We start from the raw sequence: 26,078 nt of genomic DNA on the forward strand, positions 1-26,078 counted from the left end.
AGTGTCTAGCACAAAAGTGTTAAAGAAATAATTCTCTTTGTCTCTAATTGTTGCTTATATATTAGACCAATTTGCCCAATTAGATAAAAGCTAAGGGCAGAGGGCATGGTGTGTGTGTGTGTGTGTGTGTGTGTGTGTGTGTGTGTGTGTGCATCCTCACTCTCCACAATGCTAGAAACATTTTTTCATTCAAAAACAATCTGTTAAATGCCTCATAGCAGCAGAACATCTCACAGTAGGTATTTGCAATTTATTTTATGGTAAAGCTTATAGAAGAGTAAAAAAATACTGTATGCAAATTTCTGAAAACAGTGCCTAAAAAACTAGTAAGTCTATTATCATCACTAGAAAGTACATACACTTATTTTAGTGCTGTGATAATACTTGGGATGAGCTATTTACCCTATCCTGACTCCATCTCAAGGGGTAATGATTTTTGCACAGGAACAGTTAATCCAATTGAAAATCATCACCTCCTAGAAATGGAAACAGAGAGACATAAACAGGAAGGAGCCATCTAATTCTTAAGTTTTGGGTGACTCGTTGCAAGCCTGGAGTAAACAGGGATGACAAAGCTCAGCATTCTCAACCTCAGAAGCGTGGCACAAGGATGAGTCATATCTGAGCAGAATATTTTCTTGACTTCGCCAAGTCATGTTTTCTTTGCAGAGGTTTCATGGACTTAAAACTAAACTGTTTATAAAAGCCCCTTTTTGGTCTATGTTTAAGGCTACTGTTTTACAGAAATAGCAATAGAATAAAAAAGTTGGAGAAAGAATTGGAAGATTGAGAACCTGGTTTTGCCTATACCATGTACTCATGGGAAGATTTTGGCCTTTCTCTGTCTTGGTTTTCCCAACAATAAGATGTTATTTTATCCAAAGAACATTAAATATTTTCCACGTGCTAAGTATTTACTGTTTTAGGTGGTGGGGTGCTGGACATAAAAAAGGTAAGTAAGGCAGAGTCTAGTGAGAAAGAGAAAAGTAATTTGGTAATTGTAATTCAGCAACTAGTGCTAAAGGCATAGATTGCAACAGAGGACTTAACCCAAGAAGAAAGAGTTCAGAGGAAACCTCCTCCAGGACCTGGAGCACAGTCTGCCTGGGTAGGTTGTCATAAGTATAGAGAAGCTGGTAGCTGCATGCAGAGTGAGTTGCTTTACAAGGTATAGAGACCTGAGACCACTTTGACAAATGTAGAAACTGCAAGGATTCATTTCAGGTAGATATGGTTAGATAAAGATCATACAAAGCAATAGAGTTGAGAATGTCAAGAACTGAAGAATTGAAGAGAAGCAGTAAAGACTAGATTAGAGAGTGTTTTGTGTATCCTGCTACAGGAAATGAGGGACTCTTTCTCTTCATATGCATATATATGTAAATAAGGTATAGGATCTTATATGTGTAAATAAGGTGTCTGTAAGGACACAGACAGGTAAGCATTTTCAAGGATGATTCTTACTGTGGTATGATTGGCTTGGCAGGTGGCAGAGAACAAAAGCAAGAAAAACTATTAGGATGCTGTTGCAGGAGGATGCAAGTAATGATGAGTGTCTGAGCTAAGGTAGTAGCCATGGGGATGAATATTTGAGAGCTTTTAAGGAGGCAGAATCAACAGAGTTAAGTGAATTATTGAATGAGGATAGGAAGAGAAAGGGAAGTATTAGGGATGAGGCTGGGGATTTGGGCTAAGGTAATGGATGGAAAGTGTTGTCATTCCTCCAGACAAAGTGATACAGAAACTTGGCTGGGAGGGATTTGCAAAGGATGAGCATGAGGTACCCAGGGGACATACAAATTAAGAAGTCCAGTAACAGTGGGACGGATATCAGGAGCTCAGGAGACAGATTTGGGCTGGAACTACCAAATTAGGTCAAAATTAAAGCTAATGGAAATCATTTAGTGAACTGAGATTGCCCTTAGAGATTAAAGTAAGGAAAAAAGCTGAAGGTAAAACCCAAGAGAATAACAACATTTTAGAGGAAGAGGGAAAAGTCATCCAAGGAACTGTGGATGAGAGTGGGCAGACATATGAAGATAACCAGAGGGAAATGTCACAGAGTGCAGGGGAGGAGGAAGATTCATAATGTGATAATGGTCAGTGGTGACAGATGATACAGGAGTCCAAGAAGCTTGGAAAATGTCCAATGGATAATTCTCTCTCTCATCCCCTCCCAAGTTGTCATGAGTTCAGAAAAGATCATGGAAGGAAAAAGCTTTGTAAAATCGCATACACAACTGTGTTTCATTATTATTTCTTGTCTGCTGACCTACCCACAGTGTTGCTCTATCAGAGGACTTAAGATGTTTAAACTGAAGCCCTACTTCCATAATCATTTACTTTCCTGTTTCCTCGATTTATTAATGAGAAATCAACCCAGAAAGAGTTAAATTACTTATCACTGTCACAAAGGAAAAATGTTGGTTTTCACAACATCCCAGTTTCAGGTGTGACCATCAGAGTCATTCAGAGATCCGAAGTACAGATTTTTCCTTCTTTGAATGCCAGTATTCCAGAAATATCATTAATAAATTCATTTAAAAAATCTGTTTTAAGTACAGAAAAGTAGGTTGCTATTGAAAGCTTTGTGCTCTGTTTTTCAATTCTGAATTTGATTCGTTTAACAATGAAGTACATCTAAATTCTTAAGACAGTCTCTGAAGGCCATTATAAATCACAGTGCTATTTCTGACAATTATGTCAGTAAGCTCATGTCAGGGGGCATATGACAGGCAGAATGGCACAGAAAAATGGAAAGAGTACAGATTTAAGAATCAGAACAAAAATCTCAATAATAGCAGCCATCTTATTGAATTTTTTGCTATATGTCAAGTCCTTTACATATATTATCTCCTTTTTTCTCTTCAACATTTTAATCCTCATTTTACAGATGAGGAAATTGAAGATCAGAGTGGTGAAGTGGCTTTAGGTTATACAAAAGGCTCTGGCTAAGAAGCTGATCTGGGATGCAAACCCAGGACTGTTATATAATGATTGTTCCAGGATATGATGCCAATGTAGGGGGCAGAGAGAGTCAAACCCAGGGATATTTTCTGTTATCCTTGTAAGTCGGGCAGTGAAGAGTGGAGAATGGGGATTTTGAGTTAATAGAGGACACATCACACAACAAAGATGAAAATACTGCCTAGACAGGGGACTGGTTAACAAAGCAGGATATTAGGAAGATCTCTGCCATGGCAGGGGCCATGTGGAAGGACTCAGCCAAGCCAGTCAGAAAAATTCATCCCATCTGAAAAATTCTTCAAGCTGCAGCGGAACTAGGACATCTGTTTAAACGGGACAGCTTCATGGGATTAGCTTCATGAAGACATGTTGAATGAGAGTCAGACTTTCCATCACACTCCCCCATGAAAAGAGAGAATGAACTAAGCTTATTTGCCTTGTCTATAAAAAATAAGTTAAACCTATGGCTGGTCACTTCACGCACTTAGCAGTGTCTGGGACATGGTAACTACTTCATATCCACTTGTTACTATTATTCTAAATATCACTGTCAAGCACGCTAGTTATGGGTCCCATCAGTCTAGCACCTTAAACACACACCCCCTCAAACTCATATGCTGATCACAAGAGTCTACTGGGGGGCATCAAAACTCTGCAACCACGGTTCACAGGTAAAACTCTGAGACCTGTGACGTTCATTAACATACAGAGTAAGGATGAAAATTCTTGTTAGTTCCCAGCATCTGTGTGATGAATTTAAAGAAATAATGTAAGCACCCTGTGAACTGCAAATGACTATCCAAATGTGAAGGAATATCATTACTGTTATTACTATTACTGGTTATTGTTATTTTTAGAATACTCAGGAAAACACATATTCTCATCAAACACTTTTCTTAATAGTTTAGATCAATTTCCTTAATCATTTTATTCTGAAGAACTTCAGGTAAATAGTAATGGAGGAAAAGTGTATGGGGATCTACGCTTAGGTTAAATGACAGATGAGTTACTATAGTTATTTATTGATTTATTTATTGAAACAGAGTTTTGCTCTTGTTGCCCAGGCTGGAGTGCAATGATGCAATCTCAGCTCACTGCAACCTCTAACTCCTGGGTTCAAGCAATTCTTCTGTCTCAGGCTCCCAAGTAGCTGGGATTACAGGCATGCGCCACCACACCCAGCTAATTTTGTATTTTTAGTAGAGACGGGGTTTCACCATGTTGGTCAGGCTGGTCTTGAACTCCTGACTTCAGGTGATCCACCTGCCTCAGCTTGTCAAAGTGTTGGGATTGCAGGCGTGAGCCACCGCGCCCAGCTAGTCACTATATTTAAATACATATTTATGGTTTTTTCTTTTTGAAATAAATTTGTTTTGTTTATTCAATTACTTTAACTCAAGCAATTTAGCAAATGTTTATTAAATCAAGATACAATGCAAGAGGTCAAAGAATTACATATTAAGAACACTGGAATCTAAAATAAAAAAAAAATGTGGCCTGAATTCTACCTCCTCCACTTATGAACTTTCAAACCCTTTTTTTTTTTTTTATAGCAAAGGTTGTCAAAAATTGCTGTCAAGATGACCTTGAACAATTTTGTGACTTTCTGAGCCTCTTTTTCCTCATTAAAACAGAGATTGCATCACCCACTCTGCTTACTCACAAGGAATTTGTGAGGATTAAATTAAATAACGACTATGCAGATAAAACTACTGTTATTCAGCCGAATAGAGGTGTGTGCATTAATAAGCACAATGATAGGTTATTATACATAGTGAGAAATATTACTGATGAGCGGACTGAAGCTGTTCATTGCATATTCTCTCTGTAAGAAATTCTAAATTGAAAGCTGATTATAGTCAGAAAGATGCTAGAGATTGGTATGGGATCAAAGGTAATTTTAATGGCTAATGTCAACATCATTATCTGATGTGTTGATCTTAATATTTTCATATTTCATGTTTATCTTTTATTGATATCAGGTACTCATTTAAAAAATCACATTTCTAAAGGATACATAATAATATGGAGAAATAATCACAATATAATGCTAAGTAAGTAAAAGAAAACATAACTCTGTATGGAGGTGTGATTGTAATTTCATTTTACATATATATAAAGATACAAAGCATATATACTAAAAGAATAATGTTTCCTTTGCAGTGGTGGAATTATGAGTGGGTTATCTTTGGCTTTACATTTTTCTGTATCCTCCTAATTTTATACGGTAAACATTTTTAAATGTTAAAAATGTTTAAAATGAAGAATCTTATAACCTTCACTCCAACTTACTATAATTCATTATTTTATATTTTTGTTTTATATTTGAAAAGCACACCCTTTGGGCTTGAAGTCATCTATTACAGACACTTATTAAGGACTTTGTGGGGCATGGCAAATGGAAATGGGAATGTGAGAAGTCAAGATACAGGTGAGGAGATTAGGAGTATGAGTCAGTGATAAGAGACATAATCTGACTAGCTGTGTAACTGTTAAATTTTGAGAAAAGGAAGGTTGGAAATTGACAGAAAGTCACAAAGCTAGAAAACAGGATCAAATCTCTTACCTTTCGGGGTCAGAGATAAAACCTAGGAGCTTCTAAGAAAAAAGTAAGATGATACAGGCAGGTAGTAGACCTATCTCCCCGTACTCAAGGCAATTGAATACTCAGTACAGAACCCCAGAAAGCTATATGAGCAGTGAGGATGTAAGGCCATCCAAAATCAGAAGGTCTATGGAAAACTCTAGTCTCACATTCAACCACTGAAGGAAAGGCTTTTAAACGGCCAGCTATGCAGCTTCTGCGGGAGCATCTGCTGAGGTGGAGAGGCAGCTCACTCCTGAGTAAGGCAACTCAGCTCTTTGTTGGCTGGGTCTCTTGGTTATACAAGAGTCTTTTCTTACTCTGAATGAATTCCTTAATTCTAGTTACAGAGAGTAAGTCCACTCCCTCTTCTGCCTGATAACCATCCAAATAATGATAGTGACACTAAGGACTTGAACCTGACTCTTCTAATTTCAAAAGACTACCCCCAACCCATCATTTTACAGCATCATTAAGGCTTTCTGGTTAATTGGAATTATTCTGCCAGATTAAGTGTTTCATGTGCCATTTAGTTTTTTAGTAGCTTTTTATGATTTGAAAACGATATGCTGTTTTACTCCTTTTTCCCAACTAATTGATATGTTGATCTAACCTAATTAGTAAACTTTTTTGTTTATTTACTTTAGGGGTAAAAAATATGCCTGATTCACATGATTAGAATCAATTTATGACTAAATAAATTATGAAGTCATGAAATATGTGATTTATCCTATCAAAATGATTACAAAAGAGCAATTCCAAAATGGTGATTATAGTCTCCAATTGAAGTCAGATTCAGGTCTTAGTCATCTCTATGTCATCAGTTAGGCATATAACTGCTCAAATTATCACTAATATAAGAGATGTGGCTATAAGTGTCTTAGTATTGAGTTCATTTGCAGAGGAATATAATTACATATTTGGCATAAATACAATCCAGAGACTGTCCAGAATGCTCTTCTTTTGCATATCAAAGTCTATTTACTACTAAAATGATTCTGATGAATGATGCCACCTTATTCTTTTATAGAACAGACTAACAGTACACTGCACTGTCCCAGAAAAACACAAAAATCATTACCTTCATTTCTAGAAACATAAACTTTGGAAGCCGAAGGAAAATCTAACCTAAAAAAGGTAACATTTTATTGAGAAGAGTAGATAATTGTCAATAATTGGGCATTTTGTTATTTATTTTCATTTTAGCATCACTTTTTGCTAAAATGTAGGAACCTTTTATTTATACTAAGCAAACTGAGCCCTGGGATTATGTATCACTGGGTGCATTTGAATGAACAACGGATAAGTTTGTCCGCCAATACAGGATAACTATATATGGTTCGGTCCTGGAGGAGCACAATTAACTTTACAACAGTGCTTGGAAGTAGTATAACATATTGGAAAGAGCAAGCTTTGGATATGGATAGATTTGTATTGAATTCTAGCTGTATTCTATATTGAGTTGGTGAACTTTTGAGTCTCATGTTTTTCATATGTAAAATAGTTAAAACCTTCTCATGTGGTTGTTGTAATGATTAAATGGGGTAACATATAAAAGCATTTTTCAGAGCCTGGCACATAATAAGCATGCTAGACATGTTAATTTTCTTATTCTAAACTCTGTAATTAATCCTAGAGAAGTCCTCCCCTCACCACATTCTTTTACAGGCACCCAGTTATGAAACTGGAGATGGAGAAAGGTGCAGGGTCCTTTGAAGCCAAAAGTGAAACTCAAATGACAGTGTCCGTCTTTTGCATAAATAGCTGTTATATCAGCATGTATTGATTTTAAAGATGATGTAGACATACTTCAATCAATTTAAATTTCCTTTACAGGTAATACAGGGGAGTATAAAAGATATTTTTATATATGTAGGGACTAAACTTATCCCAAGTATATTTGATAAATAAAACTATAAAAATACAAATATTGCATATAAGACAGTATTTTTTAAGGTTGGAAATGAATGTATAAGGAAATACAACATAGTCATTCTCTGATTTTTTAAAAAAGCCTTTTAAAATTTTTATGTGCTGTGATCTGATCATTTCTCAAGTTACCTTTGTAAGTGCCTGTTTTCTGATGGCCTCTATACATTGTCATTCTGACCTGAACAAGCAGAACCATTAAAGTATTATAGGTTCCCTCTATCCTGAACTGAACCAAACTCTCGTGATTCAAAATCTGCAGGATGAGCTGCTACCTCTGCCATAACTAGAAAGTAGTAATCAAGAACCTTCCATCAGAGCTGTTGCTTCCAAGAATGCACACTTTAGCTAAGCTCCAGGGATCAGGATGTTGCCTAAAATGATTGGATCCAGGGACATGATACAGTTCCTATGTCAGCACAGCTAAAAAGTAGATGCCCTAGGCACAACCACTTGGCACTTGTGAAATTATTGATTAAAGAATGGAGATTCTGACAGCACAGCTCAGAAAAGCCCAATACATCTTACAACCACTGTGTATGCCAGAAAAAAGTAGCAGATGAAAAGGAAGTACAATTTCTAACTCATTTCCATATTCTAAGACTTGCCTAAGTACATTTGATTGGCTGAACCTAAATTACATCTGATAAGCTAGAGACATGGCATCTCCAAGGGTATATGAGATAGGTAGTGAGCAGCTTTCATCTTTAAAGATGAAAGAAGGAACTCTAATTTCTATGCAAGATGGAGTGAGAGAAATCAGCTTTAACCTCCTGCTTCAAAAAACCAAAAGTAAATAAAATCAGACAAACTACAGGGAATAATGATTTCCCAGACACCAGACATCAGACAATGAAGGACAAGAATCTTTAGTAGATGGGAAACAAATGAGGTAACTGCCCCAGCTTACTGCCTTGACAGAGTCTCCAGGCCATCAAGCAGGGAGAAAGAACCTAGGGGAAGCCTGGCAGACTCTCTTAGTTGAAGACATGGAACTGATAATCTGAAGAGACCAACATGGCTAAAGTTTGCAGAAAAGAGTATCAGAGAGAAGAGAGCTGCATGGAAAGAAAATTCTGGAAATATGTTGAGAATCACTCTTGAGTATTTAGCAGAGTACTGGCTGGCATCTGTATGCATGAAGAAACTACAAGAGGCCAGAGAAAGAACCATTTTGAAGGATGAGTAGGATCAATACTTGGCATTTGTAAAGGGCTGAGATTAGTGCTGGTTCTCATCAGCTGAACTAGAAAACTTCATAATTCATGGGGCATTAAGTAGTATATTCAGAAAAGTCTTGCTTCAGTAGTAAAACATAATTACCCCTAAATGCTGCCCTCCCATCTAAAAAAAAACTTAAAAGCAAAACTTGAACAAAGATCAGCAAAACTTTAAAAGATCAGTTCCATGATACATTTCATTATTTACAGAAATGCAAAAATATCTGGCCCCAATAAAGTAAAATTCACTATGTCTGGCATTTAGTCAAAGATTACCAAGCATGAAAAGAAGTAGAAAAATATGACCAACAAGGGGAGAAAAAAGCAACCAATCAAAACCAACCCATACTGACACAAATGTTAGAAGTACCAGAAAAGAACATTAAAACAATTCTATAATTGTATTGCAGATGGTCAACAAGTTAAATAGGGACATGAAACATATAAAAAAATCCAAATTAAACTTGTAGGCATAAAAACTACAATGTTGAAAATGAAAAAGTATGCTGAATAGAATTAAAGGCAAATTAAACACTGCATAAAATATTAATGAACATAAAATACATAGCAATAGAAACTAACCAAGTTAGTTACTAACCAACTAACCAAACTAACCGTGAAAAAATAATTATAAAGAATGACAAGAGTATCAACGAACTGTGAGACACCCTCAAGTAGCCTAATATACATCTAATTGGAGTTTCCAAAGTGTAGGAAGAGTGAGAAGGAAAGGAAAAATATTTGAAGGAATCATGACCAATAATTGTCCAAATTTTATTGAAAACTATGAATATTTTAATCCAAGAAGCTTAATACCACAGAAGCACAAGAAACATAAAGAGAAATATACCAAGACACATCATAATCAAACAGATTAGAAGCGCTAATAAAAAGAAAAAATTTATTTATGCCAGGAAAAAGAAAGATGCTTCATGCAAAGAGAACAAGGAAGATAAGGATGACAAGAGGCTTCTCATCAGAAACAAGATAGGTAAGAAAACAGTGAAGGCAACATCTCTAAAGTTACCTGCACTATAAGAGTCAACTTAAAATTCTATATCCAGATAAAATATCTTTCAAAGATAAAGGCAAAATAAAGATTTTTTTTTTTTCAAATGTAAAATGCTGAAAGAATTCTTTAGTAGCAGATGTGCACTTAAAGAAATAGTGAAGGAAGGACTCCAGGCAGAAGTGAAATGACACCTAATGGAAGTCTGGATATACATAAAGGAAGTACCCTGGGAATGGTAACTATGCAGATGAATATGTAAGCCTTTTTCTTGTTATTTAAACTTCCTTAAAACAATTGTCCACTGTGATGGTTAATACTGAGTGTCAACTTGCTTTGATTGAAGGATACAAAGTATTGATACTGGGTATGTCTTTGAGGGTGTTGCCAAAGGAGATTAACATCTGAGTCAGTGGGCTGGGGAAGGCAGATTCACCCTTAATCTGGTAGGCACAATCTAATCAGCTGCCAGCGAATATAAAGCAGGCAGAAAAACGTGAAAAGGAGAGACTGACCTAGTCTCCCAGCCTACATCTTTCTCCCATGCTGGACGCTTCCTGCCCTCGCACATTGGACTCCGAGTTCTTCAGTTTTGGGACTTGGACTGGCTCTCCTTGCCCCTCAGCTTGCAGACACCCTATTGTGGGACCTTGTGACAGTGTAAGTTAATACTTAATAAACAATAGAATATATATATATATCTCTTGTTAGTTCTAATAGGAGATTATGTATCTTAATAGCTCTAATAGGATATATACAATTGTTTGTATATACAGAACTAATAGGATATATATATAATAGAATATATTTTATATGTATAATAGGATATAATCATATATATAATATATATATATTTTATCCAATGATATATTCTTTTCAAGTGCATATGTAACATTTATCAACAAAGATTATTATATTCTGGGTCATAAAACAAGTCTTAAGGATTCAAGTCATACAAAGAATGTTCTCAGACCACACAGACAGTGAGTGATAGAATTGAGCATTCAAGGCCTGGCTGGTATAGAATATTTGCTTCCCTCCCACTGTGTTTTCCTCCTTGTTGCTTTACATGTGTTTGGATTTTTCTCTGATATATGTGGCTCTGGGCTTCTTTCCTTTCCTCAGCAATAACAGCTCTCTGGTAGGGAAGAGGTTTCCACTACCCTCTTCCACAAAACTCCAGGAATAAACACTTTCTTCACAATCAGTCAACTGAAGAAATGTGTTGTGGTAAGCAAAATTCTTAATGTAAGATACTTGGACTTTGAGAGATTAAATATCTTGGCAAATAAAATGTCACATTTATTCTACACATTAATTTCAAGTAGGAAAATAACTCCACTCCAGAAGCTGATGCAATTATATCATATTTTGCTTTATTTTCTCAGCTGTTCTCCTTTGCTATTTGATGTTTAAAAACTACCTTTCTCACATGGTCCATGCCTTAGACTATATAGCTATGGAAATTTTGTTTCTGGCCAAACCAGCATAATGGATATCGCCATATTCCTATGACGGGATCTAGATTTTGACCAAAAACTAAAGACAAAAATAATGCAAATTATGTGCAGATTTTGTAGATGTTTATTTTACTTGTGGTATTATTCCTTAAAGCTCTTTAATAAGCATGTCTAAAGTGAAAGTAGAGATCTAAAGGTTGAAAAAACTGGCCATTTTACAGGAAACAATACAATGGCTAAAAAAATAATTTTGGGCCAGGCGCGGTGGCTCACGCCTATAATCCCAGCACTTTGGGAGGCCAAGGTGGGCGAATCATGAGGTCAGGAGATCGAGACCATCCTGGCTAACATGGTGAAATCCCATCTCTACTAAAAATACAAAAAATGAGCTGGGCATGGTGGCATGTACCTGTGCTCCCAGCTACTTGGAGGCTGAGGCAGGAGAATGGCTTGAACCCGAGAGTCAGAGGTTGTAGTGAGCTGAGATCTCGCCACTGCACTCCAGCCTGGGCGAAAGAGCAAGACTCCATCTCAAAATAAATAAATAAATAAATAAATAAATAAATAAATAATAAATGTGGTCAGTATGTGCCACTGAGGGAGAAACAGCTACAACTTACATACTTTTAAAGTCACAATACATAGAACATCTCAATGTTTGTTGTTAATTTTAATAGTATCATTCCTACAAATTTCATTTGTATCATCATATAACTTTATTTCTTGATCTTTTTTGTGACATTACTAATAGAAATATTTGCAACATCATTGTATTCATGTACGGTGTAAATGGAATTGGATTCTTCCCATTTTTCCTCTACTTTGGTTCCTTCCTTATTAAAATACATGCCCATGGTTAAAATTTAAAAGACAGTTACTATAAAAATCATAATTTGCAATCCCTAAAACAATAAATGCCACAACTATTAGGAAAAAACAAACATTTATTGAGCACTACTCTCTGCTAGGCACTAGGGCTAACAAAGATAGATATGGGTTCTGCCCACGTGAAATTAGGGGCTAGTTCAATAAAGTTCTGCCAAGATGGCTATAAGGTTCCTTTTCTCTCCTACCCAGGAAAGACATATTGGAATGCAAGCAATTGAAAGGGCTGTCCATAAAAGAGTTATTTTAAATCTTACCCAATTTATAAAGAAAATAATTTGCAAAACTTACTTCATTAATAGTAACACATTACATTGGGTGATATATTTGTCTACTTAGTACCACTACCCACTCCTGTCTCCAACTTTCAACATCAAAATTCTCACAGGAATTGCTGTGTTCTTACATAAACCTGCACCCTGGTTTCTGTGGGAGAGCACTTAATACAGCCAGGAGAAGCAAAGACTAGCCTTCCCTCCCTCTCCCATTCTCCCCTTCCCCTCCGCTCCCCTCCCCTCCCCTCCGCTCCCCTCCGCTTCCCTCACCTCCCCTTTCCTTCCCTTATTCCTCCCTTCCTTTCTCCCTTCCTCCCTGCATCGTTCTCTCTCATCCTTCTTTCATTTTGGCAACCTTTCTCTTGTAGCAGAAAGTTCAACATGTACTAATTAGAAGCTTTGAGAGACTAATTCATGAACAAACTTGTCCACAGTTACAGATCTCAAACCTCCATATGAAGAGGGTGAGTTGGAAGGCTGAGAGAGTCTTGATGGCACTGCTATGCCCAATATGTGTTGGTGACACATAGCTCTAATCCTGCCCTTCTGTCCATTCCATGGAGACATATTACTACCATTTTGCTTAAGCTTGTCAAATGTTTTCTTTTTAAAATCACCTGGAATAAAATTGACATAAACCAGTGTATTGAGACAGTCCAGTTGGGAACTGCTGCCTTAAAAAGAAGAATTCTTCTCTGGAAAGGCTCAGATTCAAGAAAAAGAACACAGAATTACACTGTTAATAAGAGAGCTTAATAATAATTATATAAGCAAGATGCTCTGTTTTATGTTAAAGAATTACCCCAAAATACATGTCAGGAGGAAATAACATTATTTCAGCTCAAAAAAAATACATCCTTGCAAGAAGACATAAGAGCTGCCATACATTTGAATTGTGGTGTTCATTTATCAGATAATTTTGACTCGGTTTATCACAGGTGAAAATAAGTATGATTCTAGAGAGGAACTTTTTGTTTTTCCCCAGCAAGCCTTGTCCCAAATTTAAATGGAAATTAAAAAGATCCTATGTGGAAGTTTTGAAACGATATAACATTGAATCTGGGGTGTGCCTCAGTGTCAAGAGTAAGAGTGCATTAATCAGAGCTAAAGGAGATTTGAGGAAATACCTACTGTTTCTTTTGAAACATTCTATTCTATTGGTCCCAGCATGGAACCACATGAAAATCCTAACGGAACAGTAAGTGAAACTGAGTTTAGGAAGAATTACATACTAGGTTCCCATATTTCCTTCTACTTCTCATTTTGATGTTCTTGAATTTAGAATTCTGACTTTGGACTCTTTTTTTTTGTTTGTTTGTTTTTGTTTGTTTTTTTTTGAGATGGAGTTTCACTCCTGTTACCCAGGCTGGAGTGCAATGGCTCAATCTCAGCTCACCACAACCTCTGCCTCCCAGATTCAACTGATTCTCCTGACTCAGCCTCCTGAGTAGCTGGGATTACAGGCATGCGCCATCACGCCCAGCTAATTTTGTGTTTTTAGTACAGATGGGGTTTCTCTATGTTGGCCAGGCTGGTCTCGAACTCCCGACCTCAGATGATCCGCCCGCCTCGGCCTCCCAAAGTGCTGGGATTACAGGCATGAGACACCTCACCCGGCCAACTTTGGAATCTTTGCCCTGGTGACCACAGGAATTACTGCCCCTGGTAATATTGCTTTGGTTCCAAGACTGTCCAGGCCAAAGTTACCAGAATATTACTGTCAGACTCTAGGCTTTTCCAATCCTAGGATGGGGATCCAATCACCAAAAAGACATCTTTCACCTCAGGTCTGTGTACATTTACTGAATGCCGATCATATCCCAGGCATAGTGTTTGATGCTGGGCATGCAATTATGAATTAAGACATTGTCACTATCCTCACAAGAAAGGAGGAATGCCCATGGCTCATCAGCAAAATCACAAATTGGTTCATACTTAGCACTAGTCACTCCTGCATAGGCCATCCCCATTCCCTAGCAATATCATTAATGGATTGGTTGTATTTGTGGGATTTATAAGTCTGTTATAGGCCTTAGTAGATAAGATTCTGATTTTCAGACAAAATGCAATAATGATAGTTCTTCAAGCGAGGATTAGATAAGTAGTAACAGGAAGCATACAAATATCTTTCAGTGACAAGCATTCTACTATATGCTTTACTTATACTGTACAGCTATGGAGAAATAATGTATAGAAAACATCTAGCTTAGAGATAGGCACAGAGGTGCATTACTATAATTATTGCTAAATTGTATAACAACCCAGCAGGAGAGATACGTATTATTTCCATTTAATAGAGGAAGAAATGAAGATTCAAAGCGGCAAAATGACTTATCTAAATCTCACAGATAAAATGTATGACAGCAGGGTACCAGCCTGGGGGTGTCTAGCTCTAAAGCTCTTGCTCTTTTCTTTTCACCCCAATGCTATTGGATCAGTACAGAAGCTAATTTGCATAATCTCTCACTTGAGAGTTTCATTTTAGTAAAAGTGCACTAATTAAATAAGAAGAAATAATTCTGTTCCACTACCATTTGTTCAGCCTTTATTTAGCAAAAGACAAAACATATTCTTTGAATGCTAAATATTCAAAGAGGGAAAGTCAGAAATTTCCTCTGGAATCTTTAATCATATCAGACAGAGCAGGTGTCCCCCAGAGAAGGCTGCCCTCTTTGCACTGCCCCTCACACATGCTCATGAACATATTACCGAAAGCCTGCAAGCCTGGGCAGTGCCCTTCACTGTACTTTTAGTTGAGTCCATTATTAGGGGCAGTGTGGCATGGTGGCTAAGAACACCAACTATGAACCTGAGAAATGGATTCTAGACCTACCTCTTCCTTTTACTCTCTGGGGCCTGGCATTAATTCTTCAACTGACTCTCAGCTTCTTTATCTGTAATATGGAAGATTTGGAGTGGTTTATCTCTAAGGTAACTTGCAGTTGCAAAATGTCAGGGTTTCCTTTTTGGGTTAAAAGTGGTCTTAAATGAGTCAACTGATACAGTTTTACCATAGGGATTTCAAAGACCAGCCTCAATTCTTCTTGTGGACAACAAGTTTCTTGAGAATAAGAATCTATGACTATTCTCTCACATCACCTTGCAAAATACCTATTATTTAATTGTTGTTCAGTTGATATGTTTCATTAATAAAGTAATGAATGAACACTTTATATACTGAAATGAAATAGATAAGATTCAAAATGCAAAATTCAACAGAAATATGTTTGTAGTGTATCAGATGTTTTGACATAGCTTTTTCTTAATCTAGCCCAAGAATGACAGAATTTTGGCTGACTGGTCAGGCTCCATTGAATCATGAAAAAGAAATCTGTATTTTTTTTCTATAATTAACTCAGTGTCAAAAAGTGTATCCAATGAAAAGCCAGGCTTAGTCTTCTCATTCAAATTAATTTTGTGGAACACTTGTAAAGGACAACATGAAGATACTTATATGTGCTTCTGAGAAACAAAACACAAAACTAACCAGGTCTCTGTTTCCTATTATAAACTTCTGTACTGAGTCACTTGTCCTAGTATCAGAGTCACAATGAGTCACTAAGGGTCTGTGGTGGAAGACACTATCTTACTCATTTATTCCTAGCACCTAACACAGTGCTAAGCACATTGTAGTGTTTTAAACATTTGTTTTGTCAATACACTTATGAAAATATGTTCGGTAATGTTTGTCACAATGTAAAGGAGCTGATAGCCCAGTTCCATATAACAATATTGCTGGCGTAAGTGAGGGATTACTCTAAATGTCATGAATTTAATCAGAATACTCTTCACCAAAAATGAGTAACTTAAGGTCTATGTGCTAGGTCTGAGAACGAAGTTACTGAAGTTGGTCAATAATCAGGTCATATACTGGAATATTACTTGGTTGAAGAGGAACCATGAAACTGGAATAATGTTCTCAGTGAAATGAGGATTGTGAAATAATAGACTGTCATATAAAACAGTTTTAGATCCTGGCTGTAAATGGAAGCAAAAATTAGAGATAATGGAAATGAAACTCTAAAGATAGAGGATTTGTAAGCTATATGCTGAGCCATTGCCATTCCACAGAATGTGTCCTGTCCTGGGCTAGCAGCTGATGGGAGAAGGGTGAGAATGGAGAAGGGGACAAGATGAGAATGGAGGCATAAAGCAGATTGTAGTGTCAAAATCAGTAATTTAGGCAAGCCCTAAGTTAAAAATCATTCATTCTTTTACTCAGTCAACTATACTGGGCACAGAACTGGGCGTTGTGAAAAATGAAATGTGCATAAGACATGGTTTTTGCCTTCAAGTAGTTTATAGTGAAATTACTCCTCTACTTTTTAGGACTGAAATAAAAAGCACATCGTGTAACTGCTTCTGTGCTTTAAATTTTTCATTCGTAAAGTGACCTTCCTATCTCAGTAGAGTTTGAAGATAGAATGGTAGCATTATTGCAAATATTTGTAATATTTGTAATGTTATTACAAAATAATATTTTGTAATCATAAAATATTATATGGAAATAATTAAGATTCTTCTACTATCACTGTGATAACAACAGCGGTAGTAAAGAATCAAGTAAAATCTTTAAATGATAATATAAATGTTGAAATAAGTTTTTAAAATAGTAGTGGTTAAGATCAGTTCCCCAACAGGATGGAGACATTGATCTGGGCATAACTAACAACCAGTGACTAAGACCAGGGAATGTACCATACCATCACAACAACCCACAACCCTCTCGGCTACTTTTGGCCTGTTTTTATAAAGAGATAGCTTGTGTAGCTTGTCTATAGGTGCCCCTAGATACAGTCAAACTTAAACTTTCTGTGATTTTCCCCTTATACACCTCAACTAGTTATATTGGTGTACTATATGATGTAGTACAAAATACCTTCTATTTATTATTGTTCATTTCATTTAATAATCATCCCTTGTGATGTGGAATTTGGGACTCAAGGATGAATAATTAAAACTTGGACTGAAACAAGAATTAACACATAACCAACATTTGGATATTTTTCTGACTGAAAATATTACTCGAATAGTATTTTTCTACTGAAGTTTGCAAGTGAAAATGGTGACATTCTCCCTTCTCAAAGAGAATTTCTAAGCATTTATTACTAGACATGTTTAAAAAATTCTGAAGCTTTGAGTATTCCTACCAGAGCACACTGGAAGAAACAGAAAAGTCAACATTCAAGACTTGGAAATACAAGAGAACAAGATATCTCATTACCATGGTATAGTTATGTGCCATGAGGATGGGGCCTAGGAAACCTGACAATGCCTGAGGAAAAAAAAGAGATAGAAGAAATGAGAAAATGTCAAGAGACAAAGAGAGAAACTAGGGCAAATTAAAGTCAACCTTCTCCTAGTGAAACCAGAAAGGATTCTTCAAGAAATAAGATTTTCAGAGTGGGCATGACATTTAGCCAAAGGCAGTGTGCAAGTGCTGAGCATTAGGTAGAGGAACAGATAAAAACAGGTGCTTCAGGACAGCTAGAGAATCTGGATGGATGCAAGCAAGCCCTCAGCATCATTCAGGAGTGGGACATGGGCATTGCCTGGGTCAGGAACCAGAAAAAAAGAGCGTTGCCAGCCTTTTGGCATTTGTGTGGAGTAAACTTAAACTTAAGGGTCATTCTGTGCCCACTATGTTTGCCAACATAGGGAGAATCTTTTTGTGTTCCATTAAAAACGCAACAGTAAATATACTTCAACACTTTTTTTTCTGTTGTAGCACAGACAGATGTGGGATAAATTCCTGCTTTTGCCACTTACCATCTAGGTGACTGGGGTCAGTTATTTTGATTCTCTGTGTCTCAGCTTTCACTTCTCTTATGAGAATAACCCATTTAATGAGGTTGTTGTGAGGTTGAATGAAATAATTGTGTCTATAAAGTATCGGTGTATTAAGTTGTTTAAAACTATCATTTTCTTCCTGCTTTTCACCTATATCCCTGAGGTACAGGGTCAGAACTCAAAATTAATAGCCAGTATTTATTGAGTGCCACACACTGTTCTAAGTGTATTACTTATAGTAACTACTTAATCTGCATAGCAGCTCTATAGGGTAAATACTATTTTATTCACCTTTTTTGAGGGAGAATACAGAGGCACTGAGAAGTTAAAAAGCAACTTGTATAAGTTTTCACAGCTGGGAAATCTCAGAGCCAGGACTCAAGTTTATAATATCAGGCAATCTAGCACCAAAGCTGGTGCTCTTAACTACCACCTTGTAATGTTTTCTCTAACCCACAGCAGGTATTGTTATCATGAATTCACACCAGGGTTGTGAAAATCAAAGTTGGTAGAAGGGCAATGGCCATAGAAGCTGTTTTCCTTGACACTAGTAAATCAGGCTTTCAAAGAAAAACAATCTGACTTTAAATCCTGACTGTTCTTCTAGTTATGTGGCTATGATGCGCTGTGATGATAACATGAATCAATCTTTGTAAAGCACCTAACACATAGCAGCCATTCCAGAATGTAGTTCCTATTATTGTTATGCTTTGGATTAAAAAAGAAAACAACACATCTGCTGCTTAGAGTCTTTTAAAAAAATTCCTCTTTTAATATTTAGCTATAAGCAGCCATATCAGCTCTAATTTTCTCCCATCTAACATTGAATCGGCTACTATTTTTCTCTTTTTAATTTGAGACAGGGTCTTGCTCTGTCACACAGGCTAGAGTACAATGGTGCAAACTCAGCTCACTGCAACCTCACCTTCCAAGTTCAAGTGATCCTCCCACCTCAGCCTCCCAAGCAGCTGGGACCACAGGTGCAAACCACCATACCCAGCTATTTAAAAAATATTTTTAATAGAGACAAGATATTGCCATGTTGCCCAGGCTGATCTCGAACTCCTGTGCTCAAGTAATCTGTCCTCCTTGGTCTCCCAAAGTGCAAAGGGATTATAGGCAAACGTGCTACTTTTAATAGGAGACAGTGAATTATAATTTATCTAGACAGATCGTTTCTCTCTATAATCAATCTATGTATCTATAGAATTTATATAGAGATCATTTCTCTCTATAAAAATCATGTGGAAATCCAGTCCTGGCAAGTATGAAGTTGATATTTGTAAAAACATGAACATAAAATTGCCTACCTGATAAGGATAAAACTGTAATATTCTCCAAGTCACAATATTCTCACTGCTTGGGAAAAAAATGATAAAATAGTGCTGTCATTTGACAGATTAAACAGCATGCAATAATTCCTTTTCTCCATTGAGCATTGGAATAAGTCCTTATTGAGACTACTTAAAAAATTGGCTATATATATCATAAACCAAAAGTAAACCTAGATAAGTATTATAGCAAATAAAAGGTTAAAATGGGAAGTAAAAAAATACAAGGCCCTCAGATTTGCTTAGCCTAGATAGAAATACTATGAAAGAGACAATTATGGCTTGCCAAATACTGATGTGTTCCCTGTATTTCCTGAACCCTTTAGGCAGGGCCTTGTGGCATGTTTCAGTCAATGGTCTATGAGCAAGTGTGTTAGGATGCAACCCTTTCTTTTCTACCTTGGCTATCAAGGAACTTATTTCTAATGGTGCAGCTCTAAGATTGTGGCACCTCCATCATTGTGAGTATTGAGTGACTGTGTGGAGCAGAGCCCTTCCTCAAGCCCTGATTGGTATGTAGTACGGATAAGAAACAAACTTTTATGTGTGAAGCTAATTTAAGGATTGTTGCATTTAAGAACTATGTTGCATCATTGTCTATCTTAGCTTTGTTAACACAGTCTTGAGTAATTTTTATACAGCACTCTATAATTTACATAGACATTTCAGATGCATGATCTTGTTTAAACCGACAACACGCTTAAAGAACATGGTCCAAAAAGCATAAAATTAGAGGCTATACTGTTGTACATTGAAGCAATCAAGGTTTATATTAAATACCAGGAAAACTATCTAAGAATAGAGGTTGTTGAAGAGAAGCCATATATAAAGGATACTTAGGAGAGGATTTATAAATTGGATGGGAAGGAAGGGCTTTGGGTTGCTTCTAATTCTTGAGCTGCCACGGGGGTTGTGGAATGTCCATTTCCAGGAGAGTTGCAATACTTGGTCTTGGAAGGTTTGTATGGAATTTCTCAGCCAAAGCAAGTGGGCTCCCACTCGTCTGTACTTTAAAGATGGTCCAGATTTTAGGAAAGAAATAGAATAGCCTTAGGTTCCATACAGGTGAGCTGAGTTTGAACTAAAAGGTAGATCTTCTACTTTCTGTACCACAGCAATTAATGAAATTCATAATGGCTTTATGTAGTGGTGGTAATGAGTTTCTCAGCTTTTCACATTATACAGGTATTTAGGCATATTCTTTTATCAACGCATATGGGATAAAAGTTCATTCTGACTATAGAATTCTTTAAATTATCTCAGAGCAAAAAATCTTTACAAGCAATAAATCTATTTATGGGGGAAAAAACCACTTCTTTCTAGGCCCTTTGATTTCTCAAATGTAAATAAAATGTAAGGTGAGTTTTCTCCCAGCTCTGGTGTATTAAATAAAGCATTGCTGTACTGGCTTTTCAACTATTAATGAAGGCATTAGGTGCTTTTATGCTAGATAATATATTAAGTCTTTTCTCTTACAATTCTCAAAATCCAGTTGTGTAAGGACTATTATCATTTGCATTTTGCAGATGAGGAAACTGAGGATAAATTGTTGATAACTTACTGTGTTCCAGGCATTAAATGAGATAAACAGGGCATCCTCCTCATTTTTCTTACCATTAAGAATCCAAGGCACCAAATTAATGTCAGGCTTTAATGGCTAAAACATTCATTGTAATTAATGTTACTGCACAAGTGGCTCTGTAACCACAATTAAACTGAACAATTCAGGCTGATTTGCTGTAGAACTTCTCCTCAACCAAATTACTTTGTAGGGAGCTAAAAATGGTGTTACTAGTGTGGTCTCAGGCTGATCCTCAGCAAACTGAATTACTCCTTTTTTTTTCAGTCTTTGATTCTCCAGCCTTTTTGAGACACCATTTAACTGAAATGCAAGTTCATTTTAACATGTAAAATATCACATTGCAAACAATTTATAGAAGAATGTAATGAACAAAAAGAATGGATGACAAGAGTTTCAAAACCAAACAAAAGTCTGCCATTATCAATTAACTGGCCCTTAATCTCATAACTATGCCCTTGATTAGGTAGAGATGATGTCGTAATAGGTGCATTATAAGACAATACATCAAAATGTTATCCAGATGGAAAAATTTACAGATATTAAGGTAATAAATGTATACAACCCTTAAAATGTATTTATTTCTTTGTTTTGCATATTGGCAAGAACATGATCTGAACATAAAAGTCTCACAGCACAGGGGACCTTATTTTAACCCTAAAATTAGCTTAAACTATATAACTGAATCAAATAAAACATGCATAATAACAAGATTCAAGGAAACCATGACTATGACTGTCACCACATCAAATCATCAAAGTTGGCTTCGATGATCTGATGTGAGGGGAGGATGTCCATTCCTCCCTCCCTTAAAGTTGACATAATAAAAAATAACTTTCCTCCCATAACACTGGTTTCTTCTCCTGTATTTCTTTTCCTAGTTAATGACATAGCCATTTATCCAACCACCCAAGCCCGAAACCTCAGGCTCATCATTGACTTCTCCCTTTCCTTCAAATCTAACATTGCTATAATTATTGAATATAATTTAGAATGTTGCTTTGTTCCTCTTCATTTATCCCCATTGCCTCTGCTTTAATCCAGGTCCTTCTTTATCCTTGCCTATGTTATTATAATAGTCCCCAATTGGTTTACCAACCTCTGGTCTCAGCCACCTATGATCCATCCTTCCCATCACCACTGGGATAATTTCTAAATCACCAATATGTCTACATCACTCCTCTGCTCAAACTCCTTACTGTTTAGAGTCCCAAGTTATTTACATGATATTCAAGATTCCATTCACCTGAACCTAATCTATCTTTAAAAACAATTCAATCTGTAGTTTTCATGTTTTAATCCCATTATGTTCACTGTTCCCAAACAACATTTACCTGTTCATCTCCACACCTTTGTACATGCTCCTTCTGCTGAACATTTTTTCTTTTTCTATTTTTTTCTGGTTATTCTTCCTAATGTATTTCAAACGTTTCTTCTTATGAAAATACATTCTGAGAATTGACCTAATCTAAAATTAATTGTTCTCTTCGCTGGGTTCTCATAGCTTTTAGTTCCTACCTTAGATTCCTCACTGTCATCAGATTTTTACTGGAGCTCATTATGAACATACTTGTTTTCTTCACTGAGACAGCGAAGCAATTCTGTGATGATCAAAGGAGACCTGAGTTTAGGGAGTCAGAAAAACTGGGGTTGGTTCCAGTTCAGTCACTGCCAAGGCTCAACAGTCATATCTACAAAATAGGGATGGATAGATACCTACTTCAAAAGATAAAGTAAAGATTAAATTAGACAACATAAATGAGAGAATTATCAACATGTCTCATGAATGAGATCAAGAGACATCAAAATTAAGTAGCAGGATCACGAGCTCTCTGAGAGTGGGATATATATCTAATTCAACTCTGTGCCTCCACTGTACCCGCACATGGTATGTGCTCAAAGAATATTTGGTGAAGAAAATGGAATGAGATAAAATTTTCTACTTTTTAATCTAGGAAACATAGAATAAAATTTGGTCAGACACAGTGGCTCATGCCTGTAATCCAAGCACTTTGGAAGGCCAAGGTGGCAGGATCTCTTTAGCCCAGGAGTTTCAGACCAGGGCAATATGGCAAAACCCCGCCTCTACCATAAATAAATAAATAAATAAATAAATAAATAAATAAAATTGGCCAGTCGTAGTGGTGTGTGCCTGTAGTCGTCACAGCTACTCAGGAGGCTGAGGCAAAGCCCCATCTCTACCAAAAAAAAAAAAAAAAAAAAATTAGCCAGACATGGTGGTGTATGCCTACAGTCCTAGATACTCAGGAGGCTGAGGTGGGAGGATCACTTGAGCCTGGGAGGCGGAGGTTTCAGTGAGCTGAGACTGCGCAGCTGCACTCCAGCCTGGAAGAGTGAGCTCCCGGTCTCAAAACAAACAAACAAACAAACAAACACAAAAACCAAAACTTTCTTATAGAATAAAAATAAACTCTACAATTGTAAGAATATTTGACCTTTCAAAATACTGACATTCCCTTGCCTATCTTTACAACATCTTAAGAAGGCCAGTATTGTCATCTTCCTTTTGCATCTGAAGAGACTGAGGCATAGAACAATTAACGGGCGTGTTTAGGATCCCAGAGTCAGGCAAGAGAGAGTCATGGTCTGATGCTCCCTATTTTAGTCTACAGGACTAGGTTGCCTGGATGATTTGCTATTTGCTCCAGGGTGGGAATTAATTTACATCTCAAAATCATTTCAGAGGATATGTGTTTTGCATGGGCAAGATGGCACATGCTTAATTCTGCATTTCCAAGAAGGGGAAAAAAAAATGAGATCAACTGTTACTGGAATACTTTTCTCAGCTCCACACATGTTCTGTCTGTTCTCTTTGGCTGTTCTTTCAGAAAAGTTATCGTCTCCTCATTCCCAGCAAAAACGTTTCAGAAACTCCTGAGCACCTTCTTAAAGTGAAAGATGGGACAACAAACTCCAAGCACGTATTTCAGTTTTACAATATTTAATAGCTACTCATTTCAGTCAGAACATGGCTGCTTATTGGAAAAGTTAGGCTAATGACAGTGTAGTAGAAAGGGCCTGGATTTTTAAGTCAAAATCGTTCTAATACTGCTGGCCGTGTGATCTTCAAACATTGATTTCCTCTGTCCCAGCTTTAGGGTTGCTCATCTGCATTTGGATTTAAGAGTACTTTCCCAGCAGGGTTATTTTGAGGCTTAAATGAGGTAATAGACCAATGGATACTCTTTAATACTAGCTACTTCATAAACTTGAGATCTTTATATACACTAAAGCTCATCATTAGGATCTTTGGGAGTCATACATTAAATGTAAATGAATTATTCAGGCAGAACTTTCTCTAAAATAGATATTACTCTTCACTGCTTTAGCAAACAGAGTATACTGAACATAATTTAAATTCTTTTGAAGTCTCATGACTGTCATTCAACATATCATTTTTGGCACTGCGTATCATGCAGTGGTATCTTCAAGGCTGCTGAGATGTATAAAGCTGTCTGCCCCTGCCCTAAATCTGCCACACAATTAAATCCTGTGGACTTACCTCCAGCTGGTTTTCATCGGCCCCATATTCTCCAGTCCCATTGCTTAGGCCTTAGTTTAGGGCCTCATGATTTCTAGCTTGAATTGCTGCAGCAGCCAAACAGGTTCCCCTATTTCCATTTTCAGCATCCCGAAGTCCTTCCTTGGCACTTAGCAAGAGTAGTTTTACTGAAACCACATCTGAGTACTTTACATGCTTGCTTAGTAAACAAAACAAACAGAAAATTCTTTCAATGGCTCTCTATGAACTACAGCCTTAAGTCCAAATTCAGCATGGAAGGCATGTAAATATCTCTGTGAGCTCACCTTATCACCTCTGCAACTTCCCCTTCCCTCTCGCCTAACCCCTCCCGCGGTGAGTGGGCTCCTGTCATGCTGAACCAGGTCTGGCATGGTACATTCTTGAGGGCATTAGGCTATTTCACACCTCCTTGCTTTTGCTTATCCTGCTTCCTCTGTTTGGAAAACTGTTCCCTCTGATTGGATAACTATCTATTGCCTCCCTCCCTATCCTTGGTTTTCTAATAAACACTCACCAATCCTTCAAAAGATATGAAAAACATCTTAGGTTTTAGGAAACCTATCTTGCCCTTCCTTTGTCAATTCCGTGACTAGGAGTGACCACTTACCCCTTCCTTTGTGACACCATGGGGCCCCGAATAGCTATTCATAACAGCATAATACTGTGGAATTACCTGTGTAGCTCCCACTGCCACTAGACGTTGTGTTTCTTGAGGACAAGATCCTGTGTCGTTTATCAAGCCTCAAACACAGGGTAGGCACTCTATAATCATTGGTTAGTATCTCTTTGAGTCCTACTTGCTCGTTCTCTCTCTCTCTCACTGCATCCCCCCCCGGCCCCCGCCAATCCCAGGTTAATTTTCTTCTGATAATGCTCCTACTTGCTCTCATGACCCTACCTGTAACCTATAGTGAGTTGAAAAGCAGTATTAGTAGTTTAGAACTAAACTAATGTTAAATAGGTTTTGCATGAGGGGCTGTAGCGATATCTTTGAGTTAAGTTCATGAGCTTGGAAAATCTATATTCCTAGCAACATTTATTTTGGCTATTGATTTGTTCTTAATAGTGTTTGGGATCCTTGACATTCTTAGATAAATTGCCTATAGATAAGTTGAGTGTGATGTGATGTGATGTGATTGACATTTATTGAAACCCTCCCTAATGTCCCAGGTTCTGGGCCAGAAACTGAGAACATAAGGCATAGTCAACAAAGCATTTAAGAGGCTCATATGTATGCCTATGCCAGTTAAAATAAGCTGATGATAGAGAGATTATTCACACACACATCCTATTTTTTTTTTTCAAAGATGAGGAAAAGATGAGTTCTCACAGCTAACTATAGGGTGTGTGTGTGTGTGTGTGTGTGTGTGTGTGTGTGAGACATTCAATTCCAGGTCTGTGTGAATCCAGCTGAGCTCTCCATTTTACTCTTTCCTGTTCCTATTGGAACCAGCCTGTGAAGACAATAATGGAATGTTTCTCTTGATAAATTTTATACATCTCCT

At 37.0% G+C, this 26,078-nt stretch overlaps 2 protein-coding genes and 1 long non-coding RNA gene across 31 annotated transcripts in view; 1 reads left to right on the forward strand and 2 right to left on the reverse strand.

Annotated features, from left to right (window-relative positions):
* The window catches only part of CCDC90B (coiled-coil domain containing 90B), a 695,243-nt gene that overhangs the window by 309,885 nt on the left and 359,280 nt on the right, over positions 1 to 26,078 (reverse strand). The window lies entirely within an intron of this gene.
* Positions 1 to 26,078, reverse strand: part of DLG2 (discs large MAGUK scaffold protein 2) — a 2,230,265-nt gene that overhangs the window by 114,017 nt on the left and 2,090,170 nt on the right. The window lies entirely within an intron of this gene.
* LOC126934940 (uncharacterized) overlaps positions 1 to 26,078 on the forward strand; it is a 46,396-nt gene that overhangs the window by 3,854 nt on the left and 16,464 nt on the right. The window lies entirely within an intron of this gene.

The sequence above is a fragment of the Macaca thibetana genome, chromosome 14 (assembly GCF_024542745.1).
Source record: "Macaca thibetana thibetana isolate TM-01 chromosome 14, ASM2454274v1, whole genome shotgun sequence".
Taxonomy (NCBI): domain Eukaryota; kingdom Metazoa; phylum Chordata; class Mammalia; order Primates; family Cercopithecidae; genus Macaca; species Macaca thibetana.